The 25,868-nt window shown below is 38.1% G+C and overlaps 1 long non-coding RNA gene and 1 pseudogene across 1 annotated transcript in view; one reads left to right on the forward strand and one right to left on the reverse strand.

Annotated features, from left to right (window-relative positions):
• The window catches only part of LOC148109479 (uncharacterized), an 86,905-nt gene that overhangs the window by 49,998 nt on the left and 11,039 nt on the right, over positions 1-25,868 (reverse strand). The window lies entirely within an intron of this gene.
• Positions 15,241-15,882, forward strand: LOC123800471 (large ribosomal subunit protein uL30 pseudogene; annotated as a pseudogene).

A 25,868-nucleotide genomic window follows, 5' to 3' on the forward strand; every position in this document is an offset into this window, starting at 1 on the left:
GAAACAAAACAAATGAGCAAAGGAAAAAAAGAGAGAGAGAGAGGCAAAGCAAGAAACAGACACTTAACCATAGAGAACAAACTGATGGTTACCAGAGGGAAGGTGGGTAGGGGGATGGGTGAAATAGGTGATGGGATTAAAGAGTGCACTTGTGATGAGCACTGGGTGATGTATGAAAGTGTTGAATCATTATATTATACACCTGAAACTAATATTACAGTGTATATTAACCAATTAAAATTTATGTAAAAAAGAAAAAAAAAGGAAGATTTCTATGAACTGTATAAAGCGATTTCCAGGAGGTATTAAGTTAAAAAAAAAAAAAGACACCCATTGTAATTAAGGTTACCAATCAGCTGGCCTTAATAAGTGGAGATTATTCTGGATTAACCAGGTAGACACAATATAATCACATGAGCCCTAAAGAAGAAAAGAGAAAGGCAGGAAAACAGAAGAGACCCAACAGAAGAGATCAGTGAGTTTACCCCTGTTGCTGGTTTTGAAGGTGAAAACAGAGAGCCACAAGCCAAAGCATATGGGTGGCCTCAGAAGCTGTGCACAGCGTCTGGCAGAGAGCTAACAAGGAAACAGGCTCCTCAGTCCTACAACCACATAGAATTGAATTCTGCCAACAGTTTGCGTCACCCTGAAGGCTGATTCTGAGAGCCACCAGATAAGAGCCCAGGCCAGCTGCCAGTTTTATTTCAGCCTCATGAAACTAAACAGAGAAGCCAACTGAGCCACCCAGAATTCTGACCTACAGAACCGTGAGATAATAAACTTGTGTTGGTTTAAGCTACTAAATTTGTGGTAATTTATCAGGGTGGCAACAGAAAAGTAACAGGTTCATTTCCTATTCTACCACCAGGTTGCAGGGACTCTCTGAACAAATTACTTCACATTAACGTTTTAGCTTGGTATCAGGTTCTAACTAATAAACGGGCTTGGAGATAAATTAAGTAAAAATAACTACTTGACAGAAATTAATTTTTTTAAGAATTGAGAACAATCTTAAAATTATTCTAATTGAATCTCCTTATTTTTCAGACTAGAAAACAGGGGTCCATATCCCTAATTAGTAAAAAAAGCTGCAATTTGGGGCCAGTTCATAACTACCAGCCTAGTGTTTATTTGACAACCTCATGTAACTGTCACATCCCCAGATGGCCTGCGGCTGTATAAAGAAGCATCTGGAATGGCCTGCAGGGAGAAGGGGGAAGGCCTGCAGATGGCAGTAAGAAACCAGAAACTCCTTGGCTCCCTGACTTAGTAGTTAGGTGAACCCTGAGGATGTCATTCATTGCCTCAGAGCCTCAGTTCTCTTATCGTACAATGGGAAAAATATTACCTGTCCTGCTTTCTTTACAGTGTTCAGATCAATAAGCATTTCTTGAGCATCTACTACATGTTAAGTACTGCATTAAGTGCTATGATAAAAAGATATACCTGGGTTCCCTATCTGAAATTATTTATTTATAAACAGATTATTTCAATGTTATGTGATACATATTAGGCAAAAGTTAAACAGATGGGCCATGAGAACTCCGGGAAGGGTCATCTAATTCAGACATCTAACCCAGACATGAAGACAAAGGAAATGAAGAATACTCCCATATCTTGAAGAACAAGTAGATATGGTGCCAGCAAAAGAGGGCTTTCCAGGCAGGGGGACCAACATGAGCCCAAATGTACCAACAAGAAATAGTGCCATGTGAACTGCAAGTAGCCCTTTTTCCAAGAACCAAGAGTATGAAGACAGAACTTCATGAACGAAAGCCAGATAATAAAAACCATTGTATGACTTGCTAGAGAATATGAACTTTGTCCTGTAGGAAGCAGAAGCCATTGGAAGGTTGGAAGCAAGAGGTAAAAAAAAAAAAAAAAATGTGACAATGAAGAAGATAAATTAGTGAGCATGAAGACTGGAAACATAGGTAGATGCTATCACCATAGTGCAGGTGCAAGGTAATAAACACCTGAAATGGGAAAATGGTGGTGGAGGCTCAGAAGAGAACCATACAATGAATCTTTAGAACAGGGATTCTTAAACCCTGCTTACCCCATAAAATCCCCTGATCCCATCCAGACCTCCTGAATTAGAATCCCCAAGAGCAAGGCCAGGCACTTTTATAAAAGATATAGGCAATTCTGATGAGCACCTTGGTTTCTGAGCTGTTCTAGGGCAGGGATTAAAAAACTACAGCCATAGGCCAAATCAGACCCACTGCCTGTTTTTGTATAGCCTATGGACTAAGAATGGTTTTTATGTTTTTTTTTTGTTTGTTTGTTTTTTAAAGATTTTATTTTATTTATGTGACAGAGACAGCCAGCAAGAGAGGGAACACAAGCAGGGGGAGTGGGAGAGGAAGAAGCAGGCTCCCAGCGGAGAAGCCCGATGTGGGGCTCGATCCCAGAACACCGGGATCATGCCCTGAGCCGAAGGCAGACGCTTAACGACTGCGCCACCCAGGCGCCCCGGTTTTTATGTTCTTAAATGGTTGAAAAAACCAAGAAGAATATTACATGACACATGAAAATTACATGAAATTCAAATCTCAGTGTCCATAAATAAAGCTTTATTGAACACTCATATGTTCATATATTGTCAATGATGACTTCAGTACTCAAATGGCAGAAGTGAGTAGTAGCAACAAGGATCATAAATCCTAAAGGCCCTGAAGCCTAAAATATTTACTATCTAGTCCCTCGGAGGAAAAATTGCTAAGTCCTGATCTAAAGCAGTCATTCTTACTCTTGGCTGCACATTGTAATCATCTGCAATTTCCAAGTCATATCTCTGGGGGTACAACCCAGGCATCAGTATATTTTTTTAAGTGCCCTGGTAAGCTTTAACCTGTGCAGCCAGTGTTGAAAATGGCTGACTTAGAGAGTTAAATTGACAGAGCTTCGTGATTGTTTAGATGTGATTGGTGAAGGAAAGAAAGATTATATGGATTTAAAACCATGTGTTTTAGAGATTGTTATTATGAACTCTTTGAATGCAAAGAATGAAATCTCCTTTCCATATCCCCAGTACCTAGTATTGAATCTGATGCAGTAAAGATATTCAGTAAGAGTTTACTGTGTGAATACATGACTAAGTACTCCTCATTTAAGCAGTCTCCATACAAGGTACTTGAGAAATCGTTTATGTTCATTTCAGTGCCACAGAAAACTTTGGAAAAGTGGGCCTTATCTACCTGCACAAAAATATAGGTTTCACTTCGACTGGACTTCCAGAGATTAGCAATGTTAGAGAAAATTATAAATAAATTACAAGACAATTGCCATTAAAAGTCAATTTTTAGTTACTCAATTTTCTGAAATAATAGTTTCCTTTTAACTCTGGCAGAAATTGTTTTATAAATCTATTTTTAGCATTTACACTAATTCAAATAGTCAGATAAGATGAGGTTATATCAGAATATTATTTTTTTGGCTAAGGGTCTGCAAAACTTACAAAGCAAAGAATAAATATGATGTGATATTTTAAATAAATAATAAAGATCAAAACAGACTTAAGTTAGAGGTCATGTTTGAATATAAGAAAAAGTAACAACTGGGGCGCCTGGGTGGCTCAGTCATTAAGCATCTGCCTTTGGCTCAGGGCGTGATCCTGGAGTTCTGGGATCGAGCCCCACATCAGGCTCCTCTGCTGGGAGCCTGCTTCTTCCTCTCCCACTCCTCCTGCTTGTGTTCCCTCTCTCGCTGGCTGTCTCTCTCTGTCAAATAAATAAATAAAATCTTTAAAAAAAAAAAAAAGAAAGAAAAAGTAACAACCATTCACAAATTATTATTGTGGTGTCTAAAGTAGATCTAGATATCAATCATAGTTAACTATTTCTATATTGTACAAGAATTGATACTAATTAGATTATGTCCCCCTCCCAACTCTGCTATGCTCATCAATATTTTCCACCTTCCTTCAGTGTGCATATGCTGTTGTGGAGACAAGAAGAGAAAGAGAAGGTGGAGAAAGTGGGAGGAATTCTACATATATGGGTACATTACTCTATAGAAAATCCTTAGTCATGTCAGTGAGTGTGGCATCAGTCCAGACTGTCATAAAGGCATGTCTGAATTTTGAAAAGCAGTGTAAAATAAGAAGTGTAATCTATTCTATTACTATTTACTGTTTTTAACTGCACCAACTTTTATACAAAACAGCATTACAACAATACTTTGATCAAAGATCTAAGATGACTGACTTCTTGAGAAAGCATTTGAGTTCACAGAGATTGGCCAGAGATGAAACAGTCCATGGAACTTCAACTAGAATCCTTATAGGTCTCAGGCAGGCAGAGCATAGTGACTTTCATGGGAAATGGTGACTGAAACGTGTTAGCATGTTTCACATTTCCATTTTTAAATGTTGCACGTGATTCTGGAAAAGGCAAAGCTGTAAGATGACAGATCATCAGTTGCTGAGGTTTGAAATGGGGAAAGGGTTGATAACTAAGGGGTAGCACAGGGAAACATGCGGGGGTGAAAGAATTACATCTTGATGGTGGTGGTAGTTATGCAAACTATACATTTATCAAAACTCACAGAGTTGTGCACTGAAAGGAACTCATTTGATTATATGCAAAATTTTTAAAATATATATATTGTTAATTGTTTTTAGAATAAATTGAGTTGATATACACAACAGATGAGATGATAAGACTTGGTTAGATAAGCAGTAACTTTCTAATATTACATAGATAATCCATGTTATTTTCTAATTGTTAACTAAAAGCTCTAATTGCCAAATGAAATGCACTATTTTTGATTAAACGTACAAATGAAACCTAACCAGGGCCCTTAGAAGAAGTAAAAATTAAGAAAACTTGACATAGAGAATATAAAGGTAAGATAAAAAATAGGTAAAATAAAAATAAAGTATATAAAGGGAAGCACGTTTTGAGGACAATTTTGATGGTAAAAAGTAACCAAACAAAAAAAATCTTTGTTATAAAAAGTCAGCTAAGAAATGTAGTTCTGATGGAGGCTGAGACTCCAGTTTCAGTTAAGAATATTTAATGCCGGAGGGAGGAGTTAAGATGGCGGAGGAGTAGGAGACACCTTTTTCAGCCGGTCTCCCAAGTCGAGCTAGATAGGTACCAGACCAGCCTAAACAACCACGGAACCAGCCTGAGACGCAGGAAGATGCATCTGGATCTCTACAAATGAACATCTCCAGCGCTGAGTATTGAGGTACGAAGCGGGGACCCATGAAACCGTGCACAGATATCGGAAGATAAACAGAAGGAGGAGGGAGCCGCCGTGTTCGGGCGCCGGGAAGCGGTAGCCACTTGCACGGGGGAGCGGGCGGGGCTCGCGGACGGCACCCGCAAAACAGCAGACTGAGACCGTGAGCCGGGTGCGCGCCACCAGGCATCTTGAGGAACACCGGAATCCCGGTGCGCTCAATGGATCCAGACTGAGACCGGGAGCTTCCAGAGTGGAGTGCGCGGGGCGGCTGGCGGCTGGCGGCGTTAGAAACACAAAGGACAGAGACGCCGGCCCTGGAAGTGAGGGCTGGGACGCCGGGTGTGGGGCGCACATCCCGGGACGCTGCAGGGTTGAGGAGCACCAACAGAAACAGAGTTAAAGTGGCCAGAACATCAGTGGAGAACGGTCCGCAATCCCTCTGTTCTGAAATAGAGGCTGAGATTCGGCCACTGCTGCTCTGACTCTCAGAAGAGGCACAGCAAACCACCAGGGAAAGCCGCCAGAGAACAAAAGCCTGGAAATACCGGCTCAGAGAGTGCCCATCCCCATCCCCCCTCACAGGGGACACGGAGACTCTACCCAAACAGGGTTGCCTGAGTATCGGCGCGGCAGGCCCCTCCCCCAGAAGGCAGGCTGAAAAATCAAGAAGCCCACAACCCGGGCGCCTGGGTGGCGCAGTCATTGAGCGTCTGTCTTCGGCTTAGGGCGTGATCCCGGCGTTCCGGAAAGGAGTCCCTCATCGGGCTCCTCCGCTGGGAGCCTGCTTCTTCCTCTCCCACTCCTCTGCTTCGGTTCCATCTCTCACTGGTTGGCTGCCACATAAATAAATAAATAAAATCTTTAAAGAAGAAGCCCACATCCCTAAGATCCCTATAAAACAAGGGGCACGGCCTGGGACTCAGTCAATAAATTGGGCTCTGGACAACCCCGCAACCTCTCCTCATCAGAATGACAAGAAGGAGAAGCCCCCCTCAGCAAAGAAAAGACAGTGAGTCTGTGGCCTCTACCACAGAAATAACGGATATGGATGTAAGCAAAGTATCAGAAATGAAATTCAGAGTAACGATGGTCAAAATGATGAGTAGAATTGAAAAAAGTATTAACGAAAAGGTTACTGAGAATATAGAATCCCTAAGGACAGAAATGAGAGCGAATCTGACAGAAATTAAAAATTCTATGAGCCAAATGCAGGCAAAACTAGAGGCTCTGACGGCCAGGGTCACAGAAGCAGAGGAACGAGTTAGTGAATTGGAGGATGGATTAACAGAGGAAAAAATAAAAATAGAAGATGGTCTTAAAAAAATCCACGCCCACAAATGTAGGTTACGGGAGATTACTGACTCAATGAAACGATCCAATGTTAGAATCATCGGCATCCCCGAGGGGGTGGAGAAAAACAGAGGTCTAGAAGAGATATTTGAACAAATTGTAGCTGAAAACTTCCCTAATCTAGCGAGGGAAACAAACATTCGTGTCCAAGAGGCAGAGAGGACCCCTCCCAAGCTCAACCACGACAAACCTACGCCACGTCACGTCATAGTGCAACTCGCAAATATTAGATCCAAGGATACAGTATTGAAAGCGGCCAGGGCAAGGAAATTTCTCACGTACCAAGGCAAAGGCATCAGAATTACGTCAGACCTGTCTGCACAGACCTGGAATGAGAGAAAGGGTTGGGGGAGCATATTTAAAGCTCTTTCAGAGAAAAACATGCAGCCAAGGATCCTTTATCCAGCAAGGCTGTCATTCAGAATTGATGGAGAAATAAAGACATTTCAGAATCGCCAGTCATTAACCAATTTCGTAACCACGAAACCAGCCCTACAGGAGATATTAAGGGGGGTTCTATAAAAGTAAAAAGGCCCCAAGAGTGATACAGAACAGAAAGTCACGGCCAATACAAACAAAGACTTTACTGGCAACATGGCATCATTAAAATCATATCTCTCAGTACTCAGTCTTAATGTAAATGGTTTGAACCATCCCATAAAATGACACAGGGTTGCAGATTGGATAAAAAGATATGACCCATCCATTTGCTGTCTATAAGAGACTCATTTCGAACCCAAAGATGCATTCAGACTGAGAGTAAGGGGATGGAGTACCATCTTTCACGCAAATGGACCTCAAAAGAAAGCTGGGGTAGCAATTCTCATATCAGATAAATTGGATTTTAAACTACAGACTATAGTTAGAGATGCAGAAGGGCACTATATTATTCTTAAAGGAAGTATTCAACAAGTGGATATGACAATTATAAATATATATGCCCCCAACAGGGGAGCAGCAAGATACACAAGCCAACTCTTAACCAGAATAAAGAGACATATAGATAAAAATACATTAATAGTAGGGGACCTCAACACTCCACTCTCAGAAATAGACAGAACACCCTGGCAAAAACTAAGCAAAGAATCAAAGGCTTTGAATGCCATACTCGACGAGTTGGACCTCATAGATATATATAGAACACTACACCCCAGAACCAAAGAATACTCATTCTATTCTAATGCCCATGGAACATTCTCAAGAATAGACCATGTTCTGGGACACAAAACAGGTTTCAACTGATACCAAAGATTGAAATTATCCCCTGCATATTCTCAGACCACAACGCTCTGAAATTGGAACTCAACCACAAGGAAAAATTTGGAAGAAACTCAAACACTTGGAAACTAAGAACTATCCTGCTAAGGAATGACTCGATAAACCAGGAAATCAAAAATCAAATTAAACAATTTATGGAGACCAATGAGAATGAAAATACAACAGTCCAAAACCTATGGGATACTGCAAAGGCAGTCCTAAGGGGGAAATACATAGCCATCCAAGCCTCACTCAAAAGAATAGAAAAATCTAAAATGCAGTTTTGATATTCTCACCTCAAGAAGCTGGAACAGCAACAGAGGGACAGGCCTAATCCACGCACGAGGAAGCAGTTGACCAAAATTAGAGCTGAAATCAATCAATCAGAAACCAGAAGTACAGTGGAGCAGATCAACAGGACTAGAAGCTGGTTCTTGGAGAGAATCAATAAAATTGACAGACCACTGGCAACACTTATCCAAAAGAAAAGAGAAAAGACCCAGATTATTAAAATTATGAATGAAAAAGGAGAGGTCACGACGAACACCATTGAAATTGGAAGGATTATTAGAAATTTTTATCAACAGCTATATGCCAATAAACTAAGCAATCTGGAAGAGATGGAATCCCTCCTGGAAACCTATAAACTACCAAGATTGAAACCAGAAGAAATTGATTCCTTAAAGAGGCCAATTAATTATGAAGAAATTGAGTCAGTGATAAACGACCTTCCAAATAACAAAACTCCAGGCCCGGACGGTTTTCCTGGGGAATTCTACCAAACATTCAAAGAAGAAATAATACCTATTCTCCTAAAGCTATTTCAAAAAATAGAAACAGAAGGAAAGCTACCAAACTCATTCTATGAGGCCAATATTACCTTGATCCCCAAACCAGGCAAAGACCCCCTCAAAAAGGAGAATTACAGACCGATTTCCCTAATGAATATGGACGCCAAAATCCTCAACAAGATACTTGCTAATAGAATCCAACAGTACATTAAAAGGATTATCCATCACGATCAAGTGGGATTCATACCTGGGATGCAAGCGTGGTTCAATATTCGCAAATCAATCAGCGTGATACATCATATCAACAAGAAAAGATTCAGGAACCATATGATCCTCTCAATCGATGCCGAAAAAGCATTTGACAAAATACAGCATCCTTTCCTGATTAAAACCCTTCAGAGTGTAGGAATAGAAGGTACATTTCTCAATCTCATAAAAGCCATCTATGAAAAGCTACTGCAAATATTATTCTCAATGGGGAAAAGCTGGAAGCCTTTCCCTTAAGATCAGGAACTCGACAAGGATGCCCACTCTCGCCACTATTATTCAACATAGTACTAGAAGTCCTTGCAACAGCAATCAGACGACAAAAAGGGATCAAAGGTATTCAAATCGGCAAAGAACAAGTCAAAATGTCTCTCTTCGCAGATGACATGATACTTTATATGGAAAACCCAAAAGAATCCACTCCCAAACTATTAGAAGTTATAGAGCAATCCAGTAACATGGCGGGATACAAAATCAATACTCAGAAATCAGTTGCATTTCTATACACGAATAACGAGACCGAAGAAAGAGAAATTAGGGAATCCATCCTATTTACAGAAGCACCAAAAACCATACGTTACCTTGGAATTAACTTAACCAGAGACGTAAAGGACCTATATTCTAGAAACTATAAATCACTCTTGAAAGACATTGAGGAAGACATAAAAAGATGGAAAGATATTCCATGCTCATGGATCAGAAGAATTAACATAGTTAAAATGTCCATGCTACCCAGAGCAACCTACACTCTCAATGCTATCCCGATCAAAATACCGAGGACATTTTTCAAAGAACTGGAACAAATAGTCCTTAAATTTGTATGGAAACAGAAAAGGCCCTGAATCGCCAAGGAACTGTTGAAAAGGAAAAACAAAGCTGGGGGCATCACAATGCTGGATTTCGAGCTGTACTACAAAGCTGTGATCACAAAGACAGCATGGTACTGGCACAAAAACAGACACATAGACCAATGGAACAGAATAGAGAGCCCAGAAATGGACCCTCGGCTCTTTGGGCAACTAATATTTGATAAAGCAGGAAAAAACATCCAGTGGGAAAAAGACAGTCTCTTCAATAAATGGTGCTGGGAAAATTGGACAGCTACATGCAAGAGAATGAAACTTGACCACTATCTCACACCATACACAAAAATAAACTCCAAATGGATGAAAGACCTCGATGTGAGACAGGAATCCATCAAAATTCTAGAGGAGAACATAGGCAGCAACCTCTACGACATCGGCCAAAGCAACCTTTTACATGACACATCCCCAAAGGCAAGAGAAACAAAAGATAAAATGAATTTATGGGACTTCATCAAGATTAAAAGTTTCTGCACAGCCAAGGAAACAATCAGAAAAACTAAGAGGCAGCCCACGGAATGGGAGAATATATTTGCAAATGACACTACAGATAAAGGAGTGGTATCCAAGATCTACAAAGAACTTCTCAAACTCAATACACGAGAAACAAATAAACAAATCAAAAAATGGGCAGAAGATATGAACAGACACTTTTCCAATGAAGACATACAAATGGCTAACAGACACATGAAAAAATGTTCAAAATCATTAGCCATCAAGGAAATTCAAATCAAAACCACACTGAGATACCACCTTACGCCAGTTAGAATGGCAAAAATTGACAAGAGATAACAATTGTTGGAGAGGATGTGGAGAAAGGGGATCCCTCCTATATTGTTGGTGGGAATGCAAGTTGTTACAGCCACTCTGGAAAACAGTGTGGAGGTCCCTTAAAAAGTTAAAAATTGAGCTACCCTATGATCCAGCCATTGCACTACTGGGTATTTACCCCAAAGATACAGACGTAGTGAAGAGAAGGGCCATATGCACCCCAATGTTCATAGCAGCAATGTCCACAATAGCCAAAGCGTGGAAGGAACCGAGATGCCCTTCAATAGATGACTGGATTAAGAAGTTGTGGTCCATATATACAATGGAATATTACTCAGCCATCAGAAAGAATGAGTTCTCAACATTTGCTACAACATGGACGGCACTGGAGGAGATAATGCTAAGTGAAATAAGTCAAGCAGAGAAAGACAACTATCATATGATTTCTCTCATCTATGGAACATAAGAACTAGGATGATCGGTAGGGGAAGAAAGGGATAAAGAAAGGGGGGTAGTCAGAAGGGGGAATGAAACATGAGAGACTATGGACTATGAGAAAGAAACTGAGGACCTCAGAGGGGAGGGGGGGTGGGGGAATGGGATAGACCAGTGATGGGTAGTAAGGAGGGCACGTATTGCATGGTGCACTGGGTGTTATACACAACTAATGAATCATCAAGCCTTACATCGGAAACCGGGGATGTACTGTATGGTGACTAACATAATATAATAAAATATCATTAAAAAAAAAAAGAATATTTAATGCCAAGACTCTAAAATGACTCAAAAAATCTAAGGGTAAAGAAACCAACCTACTGTATTTAAATTTTAAAATAAGAAATGTTAAATACTGTATACATATAAATTCATCTTAGAAAACTTTTCATACATTCATCAGAGAAAAGGACATATTTTATATAGACATCACCACAGAAAAGCATGTCTGTTAAAAAGAACACATTTATTCTCCCCATTTCTCCTGAGCCAACATTTCAGAATGAACACAGAAATAGTAATAGTTTTCTCTACTTCTTTCCTCGATTCACCATTCAAGGTGAATGGTAAATAATTTATGTAGATAAGTGTTTACTTTGCAGCCAATGGCTTCTGTAGCCAATGTTCACTATAGCCATCAAGTAGATTCAGAAATCCCCTCAGGTCAGCAGATGGAAAAAGCAGCATGGCCTTGAGAATACACCCCACCAGTGTCCCTTCTTTTAGTCCTAGAACCAAAAGGACTACATGCATGCACAGAAGTTAATGTGCTTTTATTTTTTTTTTCCATCTTGCTTTGTCAGCCCTCATGGGATGTTCTATAAAGTTTAATAATATGCTCAAGTCTGGGAATCACATAATCGAGTTCTTTTTATTCCAGAATTATACTTAGACCTATCAGACAGGTATAAAAACTCTACTGACAGATGCATGAGCCAAGTATGCTAACATGCTGGGGTTTCTTTTTCGTACACCATTTTTGCATTGGCTGCCAATGGTGAAGAATGTAGTCTGAATAAAATCATAAAGAAACCAGAGGAAGGTCTGAGTGACTTTATTTAAAATCTGGGTGGGGTTGAGGGTGGGGAGGAATTGACCCTTCTAACTAAACACAAACCCTTAGCAGTTATCAGAAAAAGGCACACAGTGGTGTTATTGTTCTTATGAAAGAATGCTCAGCCTTGACCATTATAAAAAGAAATGTAAATCAAAACAAGATAGCTTTTTCATTTATCAAACTGCAAACATTTTTAAGTTTCTAGTTGAGCATGACTGTGGAGAAATAGGCAGTCTCCAACTGTTTGTCAAGGTGTAGGCACATATTCTTCAGACTATGATTCCCTAACTAGCAATTTACCCTACAGATATACTCACAAAATATTCCAAAATACATGTGTAAAAGGTTGTCTTAGCTTTGTTAATAGCAAAAAATGTATAAACAACTTCTTAAATAAACTATGATACATTCACAAAATGTAGTATTCTGTCACTTTAAAATGAACAAACAAATTGGTATGTGTTGATATAGAAGTATCTGCAGGATGTAAATTTTTAAAAATCAAAGATGACAATTCCAGCCAAAATGGAGTAACTCTACTACAGCTCTCTCTCCCACTGGTGTAACTAAAAACGCTATACAAATTAAAAAGCAACTACAAGGGAACTGTGAAAAAGTAATATTTGGAGCCAAATTGCACAAGGGAACCAAAGCTTAGAGAATGATCTATAATAGGAGTGAGTTTTGCCATCTTATTTCCTCCTTTATCATCCAGCTTTGACCCAAGGGTGACCCCAATGCAAAACTGAGCAGTGGATACAGGCAGCAAAAGCTCTGAGAAAAACTATCTTTCTGGGGAGAGGACTGGGAAAAGGGATCATAGTGAGTTGAAGAGTATGGGAGACACCCACTTATTCTTTTTTATTGTTCTGTTGTTTTATGTCATTAAAGTCCCTGGAGGAGAGAAGAAGGAGACTGATGCAGAAAGAAATATTTGAAGAAATTTGTTGAAAGCCATAAATTTAGAGATTCATGAAGCTCAGCAAACCCTAAACAGCACAAACTCAAAGAAAAGCATGCACAGACACATAGCAACCAAATAACTGTACGACAAAGATAAATTTTTAAAATCTTGAAAGGAGCCACAGAAAAATGACATATTACATATAGGAGAACAAAATTTTGACTCCATAATTCTCATTAAAAGACGTGGAAGCCAGAAGACAGTAGGACATCTTTAAAACATTGAAAGAAAATAACTGTTGAGTTCTACATCCAGTAAAAATATCCTTCATGAAGGATGACAAAATAAGGACATTCTCAACTAAGGAAAAAATAAGATAATCTAAGACAATAACAAATTTAAAAGGATAGAATTCTTACAAAGTATGTTCTTGAACCATAATTAACTAGATATTAAACTAGATATCAAAACAGAAATAGGAACGCCTGGATGGCTCAGTCAGTTAAGCATCTGCCTTCAGCTCAGCTCATGATCCCAGGGTGCCGGGATCAGTCCCTCATCAGGCTCCTTGAGCAGTGGGGAGCCTGCTTCTCCCTCTGCCTGCTGCTCCCCCTGCTTGTTCCCTTTCTCTCTATCTCTCTGACAAATAAATAAATAAAATCTTTAATTAAAAAAACAGAAATATATCTGAAAAATTCCCAATTTGTAAAATGTAGACAACACACTTCTAAATAAACCATGGGTCAAAGAGGAAGTCTCAGGGGAAATTAGAAAATATTTTGACTGAATGAAAATGAAAAGATAAGATACCAAAATTTGCAGCATGCAGCTACAAGAGTTCTTAAAGGGAAATTTATAACATTAAATCTTATGTTAGGGAAAAAAGATCTTAGGGCACCTGGGTGACCCAGTCAGCTAAGCGTCTGCCTTCGGCTCAGGTCATGATCCTGGGGGTCCTGGGATCAAGTCCTGCATCGGGCTCCCTGCTTCTCCCTCTCCCTCTGCCTGCTGCTCTGCCTGCTTGTGCTCTCTCACTAGCTCTCTCTGTCAAATAAATAAATAAAATCTTAAAAAATAATAATAATAAAAAGAAAGAAAGAAAAAGAAAAAAAGGTCTCAATAATGAAAGAAAGTGGAAAAGGAAGAGCAAAGTAAACCCAAACCAAATAGAAACAAGGAAAAGACAAATGTGAGAACAGAAATCAACAAAATTTTAATAAGAAATTTGATGAAACCGAAACATGGTTCTTTGAAAAGATCAATAATATTTGTAAACCTCTGGACAGACTGACCAAGAAAAAAGAGAATACATAAATCACCAGTAGCAGGCATAAGAGATCCTACGGACATTAAAAGGATAATAAGGAAATAGAACAAACAACTCTATGCTCATGAATTCAAGAACTTAAATGGGCCGGTGCCTTGAAAGACAGAAATTAACAAAACTCACTGAAAAAAAGAAATAAATAACCTGAATATTCCTATATCTATTAAAGAAATTGAAAACCTTCCCACAAAGAAAACTCCAGGCCCAGATGGTTCCACTGGAGACCTCTACCAAACATTTCTAGGAAAAAATACCAATTTTATGCTATTTCTTCCAGGAAATGAATTGAAAAAATACTTCCCAACTTATTTTATGAGCCAGCATCACACTGATACCAAAACTAGAAATAAGACTCTGTAAGAAACTTCAGACCAATATCCATATGACCACAAATACCTAAATCATCAACAAAATTCTAGCAAATTATATTCAACAACATATAAAAATGTAATACATTATGAGCAAACTGGAATTTATCCATGGAATATAAAGCTGGTTCAATATTTAAAAATCAATCAATATAATTCACTATTAAGAATTTTTTTTAATTGTAGATTATCCGAATTAATGAAAAAAGGAAGCCTTTGACAGGAGTCAACACCCATGCATGGTAAAAATTCTCTGCAAAGTAGGAATGGAAGAGAACTTCCTCAACCTGATAAAGGACATCTACAAAAAATCTGTAGCTAACATAACACTTACCCAAGTTTCAATCCAAATTATCCAAGACTTAATCATCTAGCCTGTAAAATGAGGATATAAATATTTGCGTCCTGGATTTATTATGAAAGTTAAAGTTATTAGCATAATATGTAGCACATTAAAAATAGTGAAAATAATCCTCTTTTCCAGCTGGAACCATAAGGGTACAGAAGAGAAGAAAAAGAAGGTTCCTACTGCGCCAGAAACCCTTAAGGAAAAGCAAAGGAATTTCACAGAATTGAAGATCAAGTGTTTGAGAAAGAAGTTTGCCCAAAAGATGCTTCAAAGGGCAAGGAGGAAGCTTATCTATGAAATAGCTAAGCATTACCACAAGGAATATAGGCAGATGTAAGGAACTGAGATTCAAAGGGCGAGGATGGCAAGAAAAGTTGGCAACTTCTACATACCTGTGAAACCCAAATTGACATTTGCCATCAGGATCAGAGGTAGCAGTGGTGTGAGCCCAAAGGTCTGAAAAGTGTTACAGCTCCTTCACCTTTGCCAGTTCTTCAATGGCACCTTTGTTAAACTCAACAAGGGTCCAGTTAACATGCTAAGGATTGTGGAACCATATATAGTATGGGGGGACCCAACCCTGAAGTGGTGAACAAATTGACCTACAAGCATGGTAACAGCAAAATCAACAAGTGAATTGCCCTGACAGGTAACACATTGATTGCTCGACCTCTTGGTAAATATGGCATCATCTGCATGGAGGATCTGATTCACCAGATCTATACCGTTGGAAAATGTTTCAAAGAAGCAAACAATTTTCTATGGCCCTTCAAATTATCTTCTCCACGAAGGGGAATGAAGAAAAAGACCACCCATTTTGTAGAACGTGGAGATGCTGGTAACAGGGAAGACCAGATCAATAGGCTTATTACAAGGATGAACTAAAGTATCTACCACGATTATTTTTGTAATCTACTCAGTTAATAAATGACTACTTTCCCATTGAAAAAAATTGTGAAAATAGTTATTATTATATATGCAATAATAATAAAATTTATATTCATCACACATCAGTACTGCATTATTGGTTGGAATGTTTCATAGTCCAGAATTCATAATGTCTGCAATATTACCACACACCATACACACACACACACACACACACACACACGCATGCACACACACACACACACTGCACACTTTATAAAAAGCACAAGATGATTTTTTTTTAAGATTTTTTAATTTATTTGACAGAGAGAGAGAGACAGCCAGAGAGAGAGGGAACACAAGCAGGGGGAGTGGGAGAGGAAGAAGCATGCTCCCAGCGGAGGAGCCTGATGTGGGGCTCGATCCCAGAACGCCAGGATCATGCCCTGAGCCAAAGGCAGACGCTTAACAACTGAGCCACCCAGGCGCCCCCACAAGATGATTTTTAAACAGTCAAACAAAAAGGAAATAAAACTGGAAAAGGAAAATAATATCCTATGACTGATTATTCTTTATGATAATGAGCACTAGCAGTCATTTCCTAAAATCTACTCCGTTGAAAAACAAAATGGAAAACACTGCAATGGATTTGAGATGAAATCTCTGACAAGGTTGTCCCCGTAAGAGAATCCAATGCAAGACATAGTTTCAGACTCACCAAATCAAAGTTTCCTAGTAAAGGTGTTACTTGTGGTTTTCTTAAATCACAGTTCTCATTCATGAAATTTCCAACCAGTCTTCTGGAATCTGTGTCAGTTATGGATTTTTCTTTTAGGGAGTTTATATAGTAAGGTTGTCCAGATTAGTTCACAGCAGAAATTTTTATTGATATAAACTAGGGACCATTTTTCATGCCGGTGGGATTAAACTAAGAGCCAAATCTATGTGAGAATTAAGAGAGGAAAAGGGTACTTGCCCACCTACTCACTTGCTAAGAATAAATCCTCTGATAAACAAAAGTAAACTTTCTGAGGTTCCTACCCCCCTGCATCCAAGACTTAATGGACTCCTCAGTAGTTCTAAAAGTAGTAGTATGGTAGTATGAATGCTTCAGATACTTTATGCTTTATTTCAGAATATGGAATTCATAGCACTCTAAGAGTATTACCTTTATATTGTGTTGTAATTATTTCTGTGCTATATATTTTGGGGTGTTTGTGTGCCTATTATGCTCTATTTAAGTCCTGAGTTTTTCTTCCTCTATGTTTATGGTTTACTGATATACTAGGAATCTAGCTCAGTTTCTACCACCTCCAATAAGCATTTTATAGTTAAAATTAAATACTGAGGTTTTTTTAAAATCTTGGGTGTCTCACGCTATAACAAGGGCTAGTTTAACTAAAGAGTTTTAGTCTTTGGGACTGCAGAAACACATACAGAAATAAATTACTGATGGGTGGTCAGCAGTATAATGAAACTTCATTGAGTAATTCCTTATATATTCTTTAACGGAGTATACTGATCTTGCATCCTCATGGGAAGTTAAACTTAACAGATTCATACTGTTCTGATTGTTATGATGTATAGATTCCTTTATGAGTCTGCTGGCAGATGTTACTATTTTAAACACTCAGAAATCCATTAGATTAAGTACAACCATACAGTTGGATGCAAAATCTAATTTTCAAATGAAAAATGATTTCTAATGTAATTTATAAAACTTCATGATGTTTTTTCTTTGAGGATATGCACTATTAAATGTTCTTTGTAAAGCAGATACAAAATATGTATCCTGCTCTATAAAAGTTGATTTTATATCAATATCAAGGGATTTTGATGACATAAGAATACATGTCTTCACACTAAGGCAGTCCATATGGCCAAATAGCACGGAGCAATTTTTTTGCTATAAATGGAAACATTCACTACTTAAGGATTTCGCAGTCCTGAAAATCCCTGGTTGTAAACCATGGTCTCATAAAGACACTAATGAGCACACCCAAATGTGTAAGATAGGGAAAAATTTGTGCACTGGGGTGAGACAGAGGCAGCTAACGGTGGAATCCTCTTCTATGATATAAGGCAGAGAACAGATAGGATCTTTCTAGATACTACATATTGCTAAAAATAAGGTAATAGACAACTGTCTTCATGCCCTCTCCTCTAGCAACAGAAGTCTGATATTCCTCATTCTCAGCTCATGTGGTTTGGGTGAGACTAACACTAAACAGCTCCAAGGATGAGCATCTCAAGACAGATAAACCAGAGCCAATGAAACTCAATCAATCTTTATACTCTGCTTGGAACTATTGGGGGAAAAACATTTTCTTACACTTGAATTGTTGGCAAAATAGGACAGAAACCTAGAACTACTGACAGCTGTTTTATCACCATGAGGGAAGAGCCTGCTCAAAAAAATGGGGCCAATACAGAGAAGCAGAGCCAAGAGAGAAAGACAACCTTACTGACATCATTTGAGTCCCTGAATCAGACCATGTGAGTGAAGGTCTTGGGTTTTCAGATATGGAGTCAATCTTTTATTTTCTTTTTTTTATAATAATTTTTTATTATGTTATGTTAGTCACCATACAGTATATCCTTAGTTTTTGAAGTAGTGTTCCATGATTCATTATTTGCTTATAACACCCAGTGCACCATGCAATATGTGCCCTCCTTAATACCCATTACCGGCCTATCCCAGTCCCCCACTTCCTCCCCTCTGAAGCCCTCAGTTTGTTTCCCAGACTCTGTAGTCTCTCATGGTTCATTCCCCCTTCTGTTTACCCCCCCTTCATTCTTCCCTTCCTTCTCCTACCTATCTTTCTATTTCTTATGTTCCATAAATGAGTGAAACCATATGATAATTGTCTTTCTCTGTTTGACTTATTTCACTTAGCATAATCTCCAGTCCCGTCCGTGTTGCTGCAAATGTTGTGTAATTGTTCTTTCTGATGGCTGAGTAATATTCCATTGTATATATGGACCACATCTTCTTAATCCAGTCATCTGTTGAAGGGCATCTTGGCTCCTTCCACCATTTAGCTATTGTGGACAGTGCTGCTATGAATATTGGGGTGCATATGGCCCTTCTCTTCACTACGTCTGTATCTTTGGGGTAAATACCCAGTAGTGCAATGGCTGGATCAAAGGGTAGCTCAATTTTTAACTTTTTAAGGGACCTCCACACTGTTTTCCAAAGTGGCTGTACCAACTTGCATTCCCACCAACAGTGTAAAAGGGATCCCCTTTCTCCACATCCTCTCCAACATTTGTTGTTTCTTGCCTTATCAATTTTTGCCATTCTAACTGGCGTAAGGTGGTTCTCAATGTGGTTTTGATTTGAATTTCCCTGATGGCTAATGATTTTGAACATTTTTTCATGTGTCTGTTAGTCAATGCTTTGAAACTGGAACTCAATCACAAGGAAAAATTGGGAAGAAACTCAAACACTTGGAAACTAAGAACCATCCTGCTCAAGAATGATTGGGTAAACCAGGGAATTAAGAAGAAGATTAAACAATTTTTGGAGACCAACGAAAATGAAAATGCATCGGTCCAAAACCTATGTGCGACACTGCAAAGGCAGTCCTAAGGGGAAAATACATAGCCATCCAAGCCTCACTCAAAAGAATAGAAAAATCTAAAATGCAGTTTTTATATCTCATCTCAAGAAGCTGGAACTGGAACAGTTCCCACAAGTTATAATGGGCATTAACTCATATATTTTCCAAGTTATGGAGGTCTTACAGAAAAAGATAAGAAGACTACATTTGCTTTCCTTTTAAATAGTTATGATAACTTTTATTAATATTTTGCATTCATCAAATGCCACAAATGTGTCAGGTACTATAGAAAAAATAGAACCTTCCTAACAAGTTAATAATCTCACAAGTGGGATTCATCCCTGGGATGCAAGGCTGGTTCAACATTCACAAATCAATCAGTGTGATAGATCATATCAACAAGAAAAGAGTGAAGGACCTCTCAACTGATGCAGAAAAAGCATTTGACAAAATACAGCATCCTTTTCTGATTAAAACCCTTCAGAGTGTAGGGATAGAGGGTACATTCCTCAATTTCATAAAAACCGTCTATGAAAAGCCTACATGAATATCATTCTCAATGGGGAAAAGCTGAAAGCCTTTCCCTTAAGATCAGGAACACGACAAGGATGCCCACTCTCGCCATTATTTTTTTCTTTTTTTTAAGCTAGTTATCAAATAAAAGAAAGTTCTCTCTAAAGGATTAGTCTAAGATACACTCATGGTTTACACTTAAAAATATTTGAAGAGAGTCAATACTACAGTCACATAGCTCATGTTTCAATATTAAAATATTCTTTTGTTTGCAATGGGGAGAGTCTCTAGCAAGCACCATACTTTTGTGTTAATATTTTATTGTTTATTTCTTAATTTGTGTATATTTCTCATTACAGATACTTCAGAGTATTCAAGGCTTTCCCCCATTCATCGGGATCTCTGGCAGAGAATAAATTTCTTCATTAATAAAGAGAAACGTGCATATTAACAGAAATACCAGGATAGCTTATTTTTAACTTTCATAAGTTATTTATCGAAGTAAAGGTTATAAATAATAATAAGGAACAAATTAAGTGAAAAAAACATGAGACTAGTTATCTTTTTATCCTCATCACCTAGCTTAGTACTGGGAACTTAATATTGGTTAAATGAATAAATGTATGGTTGAATAAAGAGATGAATAAATGAATTTTTTAAATTAATGGAAAATCATTACCCAACATCTGACTCTTGTATTTTTCCCATATAACATTATTTTTGTTGATTCAGTTTCTCTACAAGTAAAGTGTAAGGTATACATGGCAACTTGGAATCACTGTATGTTATTAGTACAAATCTGGGAAATCCACTAACACTTTTACAAATAGTCCACTCTTGTGGCTGAAGAAAATACCATGCTTTCAGGAGATTTTGCTAATGACACATTCTCATTGCCAGCAGAGAAACAGTCTTCCCCTTATTTCCCTTTTCTTTTCTTTTGCTCATAAGGCTTTAGGAAAGAAAAGTGAGTGATAAAATCATATGGTCCAAGTTCCACTTGGAACATTTTAGTAAATATGAGCTTCTAATTTATTTTGATCTTTCAGAGGCTTGGCAAATATGTAATATCCATATAGTTACCATAGAAATAGAACTTTCTCAGATCATTCTATAACCATTATCAATCTCCACAATAAATTGATGGTGTAAACCTTACTATCAACTTTTCAAAAATGAATAAACTGAGAACCAAGATGGATGATTGACCTTCACATGGCAAATTACCAGGCCTAGAGCACAAAGCACCTGGCTTCCATATTTTATGAGACCACGCACTAGTGGCTACCATTCCAAACCACAAAGACAAGAAGCAATGCAAAAGTCCCACTAATAGAACAAGCTTTCGGACAATTCTCTTCCTCCTAGCCATGTCTGGACTGATGCCAGTCTAATTTTTTCCTGTGCTACAGTATATGTGACCATATTCTCTCAAACACTGGCATAAAGTCACTTTTAAACTCAGTCACTGGGCGCCTGGGTGGCTCAGTCGTGTAAATGTCTGCCTTCAGCTCAGGTCAAGGGATCGAGCCCGCATTGGGCTCCCTGCTCCGTGGGGATCCTGCTTCTCCCTCTCCTCTGCCCCCTCCCCCTATTCATGTTCTTGCTTGCTCTGCTCTCTCTCTCAAATAAATAAATAAATTTTAAAAAATAATAAATAAACTCAGTCACTAGTACTAGTGCCATTACTCGTGTACTGAGATTATGAACTTGTTAGGAAGGTTCTATTTTCTCTATAGTACCTGACACATTTGTGGCATTTGATCAATGCAAAATATTAATAAAAGTTATCATAACTATTTAAAAGGAAAGCAAATGTAGTCTTCTTATCCTTTTCTGTAAGACCTCCATAACTTGGAAAATATACAAGTTAATGCCCATGATAACTTTGCAAAATAGATTGGCACAATTTTCCTCTTTGAAAGAGTAAAGAAACCAAAGTTACTATGCCTGAGTAACAGAATTTAGAACTGAAAGAATTCAAAAAAAAAATAGCAATCTGAGCTTCTTCATTTATATAATGTATCATTTTCATTCCTACTATGTGCCAAGCACTGAACTAGGAGCTGAGAATAAAACAAGAAAGACATGAGAATTGGGACCCAGCAAGGTTACATGACTTGTCTAAGGCGGCTCAGTTACTTCAAAGCAAAATGGTCCACCAAGGTTTCCACCACTGTTTCCAGACCACACTATCTTAAGGTACCAAAGCAAAGTCAGAAAAGTTTTCTCCTCTCTAAGATCTACTCTATCCCACCTAACATGCTGGTGGCCTTACCAGTACCTCCAATCTGATATGCAAAACTGGTCACTCAAAATATGGTTTTAAAGTTTTTCTTCTCAGTTTTCTTCTGCAATGGATAAGGAAGTGTGTCTTTCTCTCCTTGGAGAAAAAGAATGCAGACTCAAGATCAAGATGAACCTATTTGTCAGCCTAAGGGGACCTCCTCGATACTTGATTTCTTTGTTTTTCTCCCATCTGTACAACAGAAATAATAAAATGTACATTACAAGGGTGTTCTAAGGTTAGAAAATAATACATTTTTAAAAAGCTTCATACTTAGGATGTGTCTCATAAATGGTAACTACCGTTCTTATTATTTAAATGTCACACTCCAGTGTTAGCAGGGAGTAGTTCTGTTGTTGGAATGCTAAATTTCTTCCCATTATTCCATTGGTCTGAGACAAGGTCCAACCAGTCTTTAAATTAATCTTTCTAATAAACTGTGCTCCCAAGCTCTATGGAAATTCCTCTAGCTAGTTTAACTGGCTCATCCTCTATTGCCTGGCCACAGCTCTACACATTATCCAAATATGTAACTCTTCAGTGAAAACACCACTGTACCTGTAATCACTTCCATTCTCCATCCCCATATTCTGGCCTTCCCCCTTAACCTCTCCAGTTTCATCCTCAAGAAGATACAACAGGAGGTAACCAAGCATTTTGTAGGCATGGCGCATGGTGGAAAGAACATGGGCTTCAGGTTACAATGGCAGCTCCTCCACTGCAGAATTTCAAACAAGATAAGTGAACTCGGGCAGGTATCTTGGTCTCTTGAGTCTCAGTTTTCCTCCTTTATAAAATGGAGATGATAATATATAGTTTTCAATGTTGTCAGGATTGATGAGACTATACATGCAAAGTACCTAGCACAAAGGAAAATCTCAGGCAAATAGAAACTGTCATTATTTTGAAGTGTTTCTTTCCCTTCTAAGGTTAAACTGTTGGATCTCACAACTTGATCAGTTCAAGCTATTTTATAAAGTAAACCAACAATAGGATCTTATTTTTTGAGCACAGACAACATCAATACTTTCCTTCACCCTATGTTTAAATGCACCCTAATCAGATTAATTTTAGAAAAAAAAAATAAGCATTGGGTAAAGGTATATAGACACCTCACTTTCAGAAGGACAGGCCAGGTTTCAATATGGAAAATGCAAAGTGATTTTTTCCTTCTATTATCCTTTCAATTGAGACCATGAGTACTCTTATCTATTCCAGATATGACATTAATTTTATTAGCCACAGCTACTCTGGTCTACCTCTTTAAACTGATTCAAATGCGATGAATATTTTCCGGAAAAACTGTTGTGAATCACCTGGGTCTGCACTTTCTAAAAAGCAGAAAAATAAAATAAATTCATAATTGTAATTTCTATTTTTCAGTTCTGAGACAGTAAAATTCATAGTCTTGTACTAGAACTATAAGCTCTAGCTTTATAATATTAAAAAGTAATTATGAACATACTTAAATTTCACAAAAGCAAGCTTAATTAGGATGTAGAGGTCTTGAGTGGGACAGAATTTCAGGGTTGATCCCAGCTTCAGAAGGCATCTGACTTCCCTCTTTCCTTAAAAAAAAAAAAAAAGTCCAGAAGGACTTTTGATCAATACACATAAAAGATTCTTTCCGTTGCCTGTCCAAAAGACAAATTCTTCCTTGGGGAAAATTCTTCACTCCTTTAAGTAAATTCTCTCTACCAGCAAATAAACTAACGAAAGCACTACCCCCCCTTTTTCAGGTAGTCAATTTCAAAACCTGGACAAATAGGAGGAGTGAGGCACATCAATACATAACAACTGTCTCATGGAAAAAGTAAACAGAGGAAAATGTCAGGTTGCCCTACTTTCTAAATAGAATTATTAACAGAAAGTATTATGTTTTCTTGCCTGACTGAAGGCCACATCAGACTAAAAGGGTTGAAGTAAGCCTGCTTGGATAGTTTTCAATGAATTTCTGTTGAGAGTTTTTTGATAAAACATGGTGCTGGGGTTAAATTTTAGGATCTGGAAAGGTTATTCTGGAGATCATCCACCCTGGGTAATGTAGTATCAAGAGACCCGATAAGGTTAATCCAAATTATCCGGGAGATTACCCCTGAGACAGCAAAGGGTTCCATAAACATCACCATTACTATCTCAAGCAGAGAAATGATATGCTTCACTTTTGTTAGCATTTTCAAGGAGACTAAACCTGAACATATCAGTGAAATGAAGACTTGAGTTTATAGGCAAAGCTGTCACTGGATCTCTGAGTTATGAGGCCAGACTTCCAGTAGCTGCCAAGTTATAGGTCAAGCCCTTCTAGGTCAACTTTCACCTCTTTCACAAAACCCATGATGAAATTTCAAAGGCTTTCATGGGAAGTTTTATTAACTTAGGTTAGTTTGAAAGAAAAAGGCAGAGCAAAATGTGAAATCCCATTATCTTTGTCCATTGTTTTCTGCCCTTTCTGCTGCAATGCTTGTAGGATCACACATGGATAATCAATTATTGTGGGCACACAGTGGGAAGGCAGGGTGAAAAGGCTAAAAGGATTCTTAAAACATTTAGGACATTTGGCACACAATAGTCAAGAACTAAAAAACATAACTTCTTTTTCCCTTTACGTTTTTAATATTTTTAACCTCTAAGCTATTTAAAACGAAGTTGAAATGGTTTAAATTTTTTCAGAATTATCATTCATGTTATAAAAGTATGGGGGTGGGGATACAAATTTACAGATCATAAGCTAAAACCTGTTATTACCTGGCACATAGTAGGTGCTCAATAAATGTTTGTTGGCAAATTTTAAGTTCTGCATTAAAAACAAAGCCAAAGTGTTAGTATGTGCTAGGACTGACATGTGCAAATGTTATTTCCATACCCAAGTGATTATTTATCCATGCAAATAACTGTTTGGAAAATGAAAAGTTTAAAATATATCCAGATATGTAAACATAAAATGACATTTTTATGTGGAGGAAAAAGAAAGCATCACTATATTGGTGTCATTTAGTGATTTTTGTTTACCTTTCAGTCAAGTTCCCTAATTTTAGCACTAATTTGGGGATTTGGTTCTATGAAGTCCAAAACTGTGGTTGTTCTCTATGGTTCATCCTAAACAATGACCAAACCAAGCCATTTGTGTGTTTCCAGCTCCACTGCCATCACTTACAACATGCTTCTAGCATCTCCTGTTGGGACCACTGCCATAGTCTCCTAAATGATCTCTCTAAATTCTCAATGGCCCCTCTAAAATCAGGTCCATTTATATTGAGCACTTGTTTTGTTTTGTTTTGTTTAAATTCAATTAACCAACATATAGTACATCATTAGCGAGTTTTTTTTTTAAATATACATGTCTGCCTGCATCACTTTCCCTTGCGTATGACATGTCAATAGTTCCTTATTCACAACCTGTCACGGAGACCACGTGAAAAGCCACAGATTGAAATTTGGCCCTACCTCCAAATGAGGATATATACAGTCACAAAGATACAGTGCCAGGATTGAGAGAAAATACTCATCATACAACTTTAAATTGGTGCCCTATTACCAAATCATACCACCGCAGTATACTTTAAACTGATCTTTTGTAAATACTGTAAATTTCTTGTGAATAACAGGCTTATACTGAATTGCATTTTTATATATTTTGAGAGTATTA

Source organism: Ursus americanus, chromosome 9 (genome assembly GCF_024610735.1).
Source record: "Ursus americanus isolate L20-20 chromosome 9, mUrsAme1.1.p, whole genome shotgun sequence".
NCBI classification, from domain to species: Eukaryota; Metazoa; Chordata; class Mammalia; order Carnivora; family Ursidae; genus Ursus; species Ursus americanus.